The sequence below is a fragment of the Rhinopithecus bieti genome, unplaced genomic scaffold, assembly GCF_001698545.2.
Source record: "Rhinopithecus bieti isolate Rb0 unplaced genomic scaffold, ASM169854v2 scaffold_27010, whole genome shotgun sequence".
In the NCBI taxonomy this organism is placed as follows: domain Eukaryota; kingdom Metazoa; phylum Chordata; class Mammalia; order Primates; family Cercopithecidae; genus Rhinopithecus; species Rhinopithecus bieti.
The window spans coordinates 1,204,048-1,214,906 of NW_016812757.1; the positions used below are offsets into that span (position 1 = coordinate 1,204,048).

The following is a 10,859-nucleotide window of genomic DNA, read 5'->3' on the forward strand; positions in this document are numbered from 1 at the left end:
TTCTCAGATCTCAACCTCCGTGTTGGGAGATCCACTGTTCTCTTCAAAGCTGTCAGACAGAGTCGTTCGCATCTGCACAGGCCTCTGCTGCTTCCCCTTTTGTTGTTTAGCTGTGCCCTGTCCCCAGAGGTGGAGTCTACAGAGACAGGCAGGTTTCCTTGAGCTGCTGTGAGCTCCACCCAGTTCGAGCTTCCCAGCAGCTTTGTTTACCTACTTAAGCCTCAGCAATGGCGGGCGCCCCTCCCCCAGCCTTGCTGCTGCCTTGCGGTTAGATCGCAGACTGCTGTGCTAGCAATGAGGGAGGCTCCGTGGCCGTGGGACCCTCCCGGCCAGGTGTGGGGTATAATCTCCTGGTGTGCCCATTTGCTTAAAGTGCAGTATTGGGGTGGGAATTACATGATTTTCCAGGTGTTGTGTGTCTCAGTTCCCCTGGCTAGGAAAAGGGATTCCCTTCCCCCTTGCACTTCCCAGGTGAGATAATGCCTCGCCCTGCTTCAGCTCTCGCTGGTCGGGCTGCAGCAGCTGACCAGCACCAACTGTCTGGCACTTCCCAGTGAGATGACCCCAGTACCTCAGTTGAAAGTGCAGAAATCACCAGTCTTCTGTGTCGCTCGTGCTGGGAGTTGGAGACTGGAGCTGTTCCTATTCGGCCATCTTGCTCCGCTCCTCCCCCCGGTTAATTCATTTTTCAAAGGAAATGATTTCTTATTACAAAAGGCTGAAAATAAAATTACACAATAATGTAGTGAAAAGAGATTTTCAATGAGTATTTAAGGCAAGGTCATGAGAAAGGTAGAAATACAGACTAACTTTAACCATAAGCAAAAAAATATAGTGAATTATGTATGTCAGTAATATAAGGGTCACTCTAAAAGAATAGAAGAGTTGGTAAAGCAGGATAAAGGTACTATAAAAACCATCAATACAGCAGAAATTGCTTTAAAAAATAAAAAACAAAAAATAAGAAAGTAGAAATAATCCAAATATATCAGTCAATAGTAACAATAAATGTAATTGTCCAAAACTATCGAAAGACAGGTTATCAGGTTAAATTTATAAATGTCCAGCTATAAGCTAGACAAAAATTAAAACACACACAAAAATGGTACATTATGCCTTATAACTAGGCAAATGTAAACTGGTGTAAAACTATCAATGATAGAAAATTTGAATAAAATGAATACTATGTAATAATAAATATTGTACCATCAAGAATATATAAAATCACAATTTTTATGTCCCGATCATATAATGTCAAATATATAAAGCAAAAAAGAGACAAACTTAAACGTTAATTCTAATCACAGAAAAGAAGTTTAACAGATCTATACTTGAAACTGAAAAGCACACTGGCCAACAAAAATTTGTCATGCCCAAAATTTAACTCACGTATTCTTTTCTGGTAGACCCAGAACTGCATGTTTGAAACTATGAGAAAGTAGATTATTTAACATAAAGATGCCAACATAAATACATAAAGGATGAAAAGAGTCTGAAATGCAGGGTGATTTAGAGACGGAAAGACAAGAGTTGGCCAAAGTATTCAGCTTTACAGAGAGAAAGTGCCCCAGGTCTCCCACAGGCACTGACGGAGCTACAGTCTTAGGGAAAGCAGTCACATAGAGTGAGGATCTTGCCAGGTACCAGAAATGGAGTTGTTTTCCCCTCAATCTTAACTTTCATATTACATAAATTTTTATAAATGTATTTCCCCCATTGCAAATATTTTATATTAGATAACCTTATCTCTTTATGTCTCCCCTTTAATCAATTACTATGTGGTAGTGATAAAAGTTACAAAAATTGCCCATAGACTAGGAATTCCCTATGAATCTCAAATAGTCCGTATCATACAGACCCACCAAGTTCTTGGACCACAGGATAATTTAATCAGAAATGATTGTAAAAGCACAGATAATGATAAGACCAACGTTAAGGACAGACAGTTACATGGAACTTCACAACAATCTGGCCACTCAGTCCTCACGGCGTCTCTACGAGGCAGGTGCTGTTGCTATTCCCATTTTACAGAGGATTAAACTGAAGCCCAGGGCTCAGCTTGCCTGGTGTGCCACAGCCAAGAGGGGTTGGTGCCACAGTTTTCCTTGGCATTCTGGCTCCGCAAGGCACGCTCACACCCACTAGTGCAGCTCCAGCTCCACAACATGAGACCTGTGTCAGTCACTGTATGAGGCCCAGAGTGCAGATGGGCTCAGTGCTTGGGGTTTAATGCTTACTGCTGCGGCCTCCTAATTTTTGCTAATTTTGCCTGTGAATTTGTCTTGTAAGTGAATTAAGCTGGGACCACAGAGCTTACACTGGGGACTTGGGGCCTCAGTCTATCTGTTTCTGCTTCCTGCCGCCTCTCTGGAAGAAGTTCTTGGCTTCCTCATCCTGGCCCATCTCCCTGACTCACTGGACCCTGCCAGTCCCCTCTCTGCCCCTGCTCAGCCATCATTGCTGTGCTCTGCCCCTGGCTGGGACCTGGGCACTGGCCTCATGGTGGCCTCCTCTCCCTGGGCTGGCAGTCACGGTAAGGCAGCATGTTAGGGCAGCACCGGACCACCCTGCTCCAGGTCCTGAGTCTATTCTAGCACAGAGGCTGCAATATCTTGAAGATCCCTCACCTGCTGTGGTGGAGGCAGTGGACCCGTCGGGAGGGAGAGACCCAGCTCAATTCTTCAAACTTGACGAGGCACAGAGCATGAGTTCCTGGCAGAAGGGAAACCAGCAGGCCACCTGCTACCCCATGTGAACCCCAACTGTCAAGGTGGAGCCCTCTGGATCTCTGAGAGTCTGCATGTGCCCCAAAAGATTTTCTTCTGAGGGAGTACAACAGTAAACAGCAGATAAAAAACTCCAAGACAGGTCAAGAAAAATAATAGATAAAAAGATTTTATGTGTATATAATACCTATAAATATATGTGTGTATATATATGTTATAATATATGTATTAGTACTTCTATTTGCAATTTTTCCTGGTTTTTAAGCAAGTCACCCCCATTTTCATTTCACACTGATATTTACAAGTTGTATAACTCCTCCTCACTATGTTACACTACAAAAGGCCTTAAAAGGCGCTGAAGTTTTTGTTTTTATGTTTTGAGGACAGCTCTTTCATTAAGAGCCACACTGAATGAGTCAAATTCCTCTATCATATATCAGCCCTTGAAATATTTGAAGACAAAGAGCTCTCTTTCTTGGAGTCCTCTCCTCTCCAGATGACACATTCACCTGCATTTCTTAAAATCGTGTCATCTTTAGCCTGCTGTAGACCACTCATGAACAAACTCTCTATAGACATGGTTTTTCAATCAGTTTGAGTCACACCCAGGTATTTTAAGACCTATCAACAAAAGAACCCAAGGTGTACGAAGACCCATGCAAAATATGGAGGAGCACACCGGCAAATCTTAGGAATGGCGTTCACAGACACCAAGATTTAAACTAGAACTAACAAGGAGTGTTTTCATGGCCGGATGTGGTGGCTCACGCCTGTAATCCCAGCACTTTGTGAGGCTGAGGTGGGTGGATCTTCTGAGGTCAGGAGTTCGAAACTAGCCTCACCAACATGATGAAACTCCGTCTATACTAAAAATACAAAAATTAGTCAGGCATGGTGGTGTGCTCCTGCTATCCCAGCTACTTGGGAGGCTGAGGCAGAAGAATCACTTGAACCTGGGAGGTGGAAGATGCAGTGAGCTGAGATCGCACCACTGCACTCCAGCCTGGGCAACTATCTCAAAAAACAAAAAAAGGGAAGAAAAGAAAAAAAGAGTGTTTTCACAATATATTCCATCTCCAGATGGAATGGACCATGGCACAAGGTGATGCTTAGGTACCACAGCTGCTTATCAGGGATGCTCTGGGCAAGAACCACCCATGAGATCTGAGCTCAGTGGCCTTGAACGGTCCTTCCAGCTCTGAGGTCTAGAAATGTATGAAATTACTGTTAGATTACATCTTGATGAGTGGAGAGCATTAAACTAGAGCAAATTACATCAACCTGCCTTTAAGCAGCTGTCATATCTAATGCTTGAAGACAGCTGTCTGTATTTCCTTCTGATGGTAAAAAAAAGCAGTTCAAAAACATTGACGAGCAACAGAAAAAAGGTATTATTAAAATTTCTGCAGGTCTCAGTTAAGGAGAGACATGTTTAGTTATGAGCACTGACCTGGTTCACATGACTAAGGAGTTAGAGGAAGATATTTTGTAACCATTAAATTGCATTAAATACCAACATTGATATCTTAGTCCCTAACTGGTAAATGCTGGAAATAAATACTTCTTTTCTGACCCTCCCCAAAAAACAGAAATCTTCATTTCGTCGTCAGACTGATAGTTCTTAATAGGAAACCAAGACTACACTATACAACAAGAATGATGGTTTTTCTGGCAATGTGAGTTTATAATAAAAGAAAGCTTAGAAAAAAACTCAGGCCTGCATGCTTCAGATCGCAAAATCTGGTTAACATTGGTTAACACAGAGAAATTATCTAACAAGGGATATTTGTAATACAGCCATGGTAAGTGAGATCTTTTCAGGACTGGCTAGATACCAAATACACAAATTAAAATTATTATAGGATTCTGTAATGCTAGGAACCTTTTTTTTTTAAGTGCTTGAAGAAGGTTTGGTGGGAGAAAAGTATACAAAATTTGGTAACTGGGGGCTACTTCCTCAAGAGTCACAGTTCATATGGCATTTCATTACCTTAATATATCCTGGTGTATATTCCAAGTTTTGATCTGATAATGACTTTGCATCAATTATCAGCAAATTCCATGAACTGAAATGTACAAAGCACTAGTAGACGCTGCACAAAGCTGGCTGTGTCAAATGGTTTGCATAGATGCTTAGTGTCATTAGCAGGGTCTCTCCCTCTTCCCGATCCATTCCCAGAACCCTTATTCCTTTTAAATCTTCCTTTAAAGTGATCTCATCCTGATCTAATGATGCTGATTCACAGACAGGATGAGGTAATGCACTTAAGATAATGCATCATCGTGGTGGCTCACACGAGTGTAAATATTAAGTAGGATTTCAGTACACCATTTACTTTTACTGTAACAAGAAACTGCAAACTAATATTACAGTGCAGTAGCCAGCACAATGCCACACTGATAAGGTTGTGCACAGCATGAAGAAATATAAGATACGATGTTGTTTCCTCTTCCATGCTACAGGATGTCACCTAGCTTTACAGCTTTCTCATCAAGAAAAAAAGGAAAATCACATTTTTAGGTAGTAACTTAAACTTCTTTAGATGTAAAAAACAATGTGTCAATCTGCATGATCCAGGTCACTGACCAGACAATTTTGCTGTTAGTCGTTCATCCTTATAAGCAAAAATGGTTTGAGTTTGTGAATGAATATGTATTAGAAGTACTTTTGAAACATGTGACTATAGAATGAATTGTTAAACTAAACTCGGCAATAGAAGCTAGACAGAGAAGCCAAATGGTGGTCTTTACACTTGCATTAAGACTGCACTGTGTATATTCATCTAGCAAATCTCTATTATCACTACAATTTTATGTACACATATGTGTGTATATATACACACACATGCATATACATATACACATGCGTGTAAATAAATGTGTATATATGTGTAAATACATATACATGTATGTATGCACACACATATATATCCATTCTACTCAATGTGCTTTCTTAAAGTATATAAATATGGATTGTAATGGAAAGAAGAGAAAGTCCAGGCAAATGGACAAGATCATGAACTTGTAGACATTAGAGCTGGAAGGTGCCTGAGAAGTTACCTTCTCTAGCATCCTTGTTTCATGGGTGATGGCATTTTGACATAGAAATGATAAATGAAGGGCAGATTCATTCATCTGTTCCATGCACCTACAGATAGATACTAATTGTAGGGGCACCATTAGTGATAGGGTTATGGTGATGCATTAATATGGCAGAGTTCTTCCCTTCAAATAGCTTTCATCATAGTACGAAACACAAGTGTGTAAACAACCAATTATACAAGAGACAAAAGGAATAAGTGAAATCAGTAAAGTGCCATGGGACAACAGGGAAAAGAGCAATTAACTTCAAATGGGAGAGAGGCAGAAGGTGGCAGTCAAGGTCAGCTGTAACTTAGAACCTGAGTGGAATGCCAATAAAAGAAGAAGGTATGAAAGAAGACAAGTATAGACAGAGGTGACAACATTAGCAAACAGAGAGAGAAGTGATGGAGTTGGCAGATCTCCAAGTAGGCGTATTGTACACAGATAGGTAAAGTGACCAAGTCTGATAGGTGAGGACACAGTGGATCATGAAGCTCTTGCCAATGAGTTTGATGAAGATTTTTAGGAGCACAGCAACACAGTCTACCATACATTTGGAAGCTACTTAATAGTCGAGTGATAATTAAAACAGAGATCTCATTCCAAAGTCTTCCTTTACCCTGTCATGCTAAATAAAAGCTGGGTAGATTGAAATAGATGCTATGGATACATTTTTTTCTTTTCCATGAATTTTTGCTTAATAAAATAGTTTTCTTCCTAAGACAGACAAAAAGCAGTTTGTATCGAGCTCACTATTGTTACAAAAAGAAACAAACTGATAAGGATACTTGGTATATTATGGCACCTTCTAGTTTGCAAAGCTGGTTCGCATCTTCCATTTTATTTGACCTTCACATTTTCTCTGGGAGTAAAACAAGTATTATTATCTCAATTTTGCAGGTGAAAAAATTCAGCCTCAAAGACTTTTCTGTTGCAATAAGTAGTAGATCTGGGACCTGTACCCAGGTTTTCTAATATCCAAGGATTAATGCCCTTGTCTTCTAAGACCCAGGGAATAATGCCCAAGTTTTCTAATACCCAGAGACTGATGCCCAGGTATTCTAGAGCAAGTCTGGTGATTTTATAGTGCTTCTTAAAATTTATCTTTTTTTTTTTTTTTTTTTTTTTTTTTTTTTTTTTGCATAATGATGCTTCAAAAAGACTACATTGAAGTTGGAAAATAAAACTACACATTCAGAGCCCAGAGTCTTTACACTAGACCATGGATCTGATAAGATCCTACCTCCCTGAGTAAACAGATTCATTCACTGCCTCCCGTCCCTGCACCCTGGCAGCCCGGCTTTCAGCCTGTGCTATAATTGCTCTTTCAACAGCAAGAGGCTTCTTGAGTAGTCAGATTTGGTGGCCTGTTCCCTGTTCTCATCCCCTTTGGTCTCTGAAGGGGACAGGAACCATTCATATCCTCCTTTTTGAGGGTGGTTCCCCTTCTTGGCTCCCAAATCATGGAGTTGCCTGCTCCTGTTCCCAATTCTGACTTCTTTCCATGACCTGTGGTTGCCCTTGGAGGTAACACCAACTTCTGATGGGGGCGTGCCAGTAAGTTTGACCTCACTTAAGGAAGACTCTCTCTCTTAGTGTGAAAAATCTCCCTAACTCGTCATTTCATTCATTCATTCGTGCATTCATTTATACAATGCCTACTAATTTCCACATAAATAGCTTCTTTGCGAATTTCTGTGTTGACCAGGAATGAACACAGAAATACAACATTGTTTTTTTAGGAACAGACAAAGCTTCCCTTGACAACTTCTAAAAACAAACAAACTAGAAAACAAATGAACAAATACCTCCATGGTTATATTTGAAAGCTTGTAAAATATATCAAAACTAAGCATTTAAAAATATTTATAAAATCCTTATTTATTCTATATCATCTAAGAAATCCTGTACAAAACTGACAGTGATCCTCCTATGCCTCACAGTCTTACTCTCTTCTTCCATAGCCATTCCCGACATTTAACAGGGTGTGCATTATTTGTTTCTATAGGTGTGCTGTTTGTCCCCCTTGACTGGAATATAAACTTCAGGAGGAGAGGGATTTTCATCTGTTTCATGCATTGTTATATTAGCAGGGTACCTAGAATATGCCTAGCACATTAAGTATTCTCAAAAAACATTTGCTGGATGGAAGAGGACGTCATCTTTGGGAGTATCCATCCAGTGGAATTTTCCACTCTCATGAAGATTGATCAGTTTCATGAAATAATCCTCACTGACCTCACCTATTATTTAAGGAGCCTGATGCAACAGAAGTTTATGAGAATAGATCTTGGCTTAAGCACCAGCTTGTGGTTAGGGATCTCTGTAATGTTGAGAGCAGAAATGGTACAATGGGATCTGGGAATCCTTGACATCTTCATAATCTTTCTTTGAAATGATAACAGCAAACCGAACCCAAATTGTGTTTGCTTTTCCCCTAAGTCAAATCCACATCAAGACATATTGTGATGATTTCTCACAATAAATGCCTCACAAGACTCTATGGCTGATAAAATGTCAGGCAGTATTTCCTTCTCTTCTGCAGTTTCTGGTGTTGGGTTGGGTCTTTAAATAATCATTCAAGGGTAACACTACATTGACTGTTTTTCTCTCTTGTGAAATATTACTGCGTGTGTGTGTGTGCGTTTAAAAAGAACCTATTTGTACACAGTTTCCTCAAGGAGTAGCTGAGTTGTGGGAAATAAAACTCCACATGACGGTACAAGGGAGCTCACATGGCTTTGGAAGCAGAATCACAAAAATTAAGTACTGGAAGCTATTTCCTCAGATGGGCATGTATACATTAAGCAGAGTAGCGTTGTCTGTATAGATATAATACCTTTGTAAGAGAATTCCAAATGATCACCATTTGATGTAGGGGTACATAAACATGGAAGTCTGATTCAATCATAGAGTTATACAAAAATACCATTCCTGATGAACTGTTGCTTTTTGAAAAAGCGGTCTACAAATCAGAGATGATGGTACCTTTTTCACAAGAACGCTCAGTGTTCAACAGCTGGTCTTCTGCTGCTGCTGTCCTGGTGCCAACAAACTGTCAGAAGCGTAGTGAATGGTGGCCAAGGTCCCCGGATCAGGGAGAGGGAGAGCAGCATGGGCTGCTGGCAGCTGGCCAGCCTCAATACTCACTGGCTCACCAAAGGAGGAGCCCTGCTTGATTTATGAAGGTGTTGCTGTAACCTGAGGACCTGAAGACACCAGCAAGCTTCTCCTCCACGTCAACTCCACAGTTACTGTGGAAAAGAACGCCCTAGGAGAATGGTCAACCTTTTCTATGACATCACAGAGATGTAATGTCTGGGTCCTCCATGAGTAGTAATGCATTCTTAACTTTATTGGAAAGCAAGAATGAATGAGCTGACTACAACACTGCAGGCAGGTTTAGGAAAAGCACTGGCTGAGGGAGGAAGCATATCTCCATGTAGATACAGAAAAAGAGAATAATGGTATAAAACTTTAGAAGAAGTCAAAGAGATGACTGTAGCACCACTAAAAATAAAATATTGTACTCATTAATTTTCATAATTCAATATATATGTTTTTCTTAAACTCCACTTCAGAGATACTATGAATTAAATCACAAATGCTCATAATAGGAAAAAATAACATTTTAAAGAAACTGTTCTCCCATGGTTTTCTTAATAGACATACCAGTGTGGAAGAATTCAGACTCCTGAATTTTGGCTGGAAAGACCCATGCTTCCATTGTCGTTGTCCCACTGTCCATTGAAAACAAGAAAATGAAAGTTCTCCTGAGGCGTGAACCGGGACCCTAACCACAATCTTCCTTTTGTCAGTTTATTTACATATTTTTATCTTTTTGCACAAAGAGGAAAAGTTTAAAGAGATAAATGGAGAAGAAATGAGAGAACTGTAAGATGAGAAAGCTGGTTCATTCCCTTCAGTTAGAGGCCAGGGCTGAGCTTCTCTCTGGGCACTATTGTGAGAGTGGCAGGGCCAAGGATCACGAGTGTCTGAACCCAGCCCTCCCCTCACCAGTTCTCTCTGAGCGACACATAAGAAATGAGAATACCCCTTCCCAGTGTTGGATGACAGTGCTTGGCTCAGAGCTAGAGTTGCAAATGAGAACTTGGTCGTCTCTAACCATGAGTCTAAGGAAGCCATGGACATAGAAGACCTTAGTCCATCTTAGCAACCTATTTGCAGTAAAAATCTGACAGAATAGTTCTCACCCAACTCGGTCTTCAGGCAAAATATTCAATTTTCTAGCATGTGTGCATTGAACTGGAACAGAAAGGGGGTCGTGAGGTCGGAGCTGAGTGAATAAGGCAGGAGAGCCTTTTGGAGATGATGTCAAAAAGGTCAGGGTAGGAGGTGGTGAGATCATGCAGAATTTTGTAGCTTTTGTCATGACGGTGAGTCAGAAGCCACTGGAGGAAGAGGAATGATGTAATCTGAGTCAGATTTTGAACGGACCCCTCCAGCTTCCATGTTGAGGCTTGACATAAAGCAGATAAGGACAGAAGTGTGGAGGCATTTAGGAGGCTGTTCCAATGACCCAGGTGAGAAAAAGTGACGGCATGGAGCACTAGTTCTATTTCCATTCTTTTTCACCTTGTCTACAGTGAGTTCTGTGGCTTCCTATGTTTTGCCTTTTCATAGTTTATGCCCTTCTCTCCTTTATTTTTCTAACAACCACTCTTTTTATCTATCCCTTTGGCTACCCTAGCCAGTCTTGATCCAAGAAGAACTTTTCCTCTTGTACTTCCTATCTATATATTCTCTGTTAATTATACAGCATATTTGCTTACAAAAACCAGCCTCCATTCATTTCCAGTAAGTATCAACATTTGGCAGACCACATATGCACATCATTACTTGCTAGAGATGAGACTGCCTCTAAAAGGTGAAATATATAAATAAACGGAAATTCTAATTTGATATAGGAATTTATACATAAATGTAGAGAGATCAGCCTTAAAGATTCATCTTTTTAATATCAAAAGCACAGTTAAAGTTCTTGTAAGTATGAAAATTGTATTTCTTGTGCTTACATACATTTCCTCC

The 10,859-nt window shown here is 40.4% G+C and overlaps 1 long non-coding RNA gene across 1 annotated transcript in view; it reads right to left on the reverse strand.

Annotated features, from left to right (window-relative positions):
* LOC108545149 (uncharacterized) overlaps positions 1-9,053 on the reverse strand; it is a 48,677-nt gene extending 39,624 nt beyond the window's left edge. Inside the window, exon 1 of the long non-coding RNA XR_001890061.1 lies at positions 8,799-9,053. This is a non-coding gene — a long non-coding RNA (uncharacterized LOC108545149). The remainder of the gene's footprint in view (positions 1-8,798) is intronic.
* Between the last annotated feature and the right edge of the window lie 1,806 nt (positions 9,054-10,859).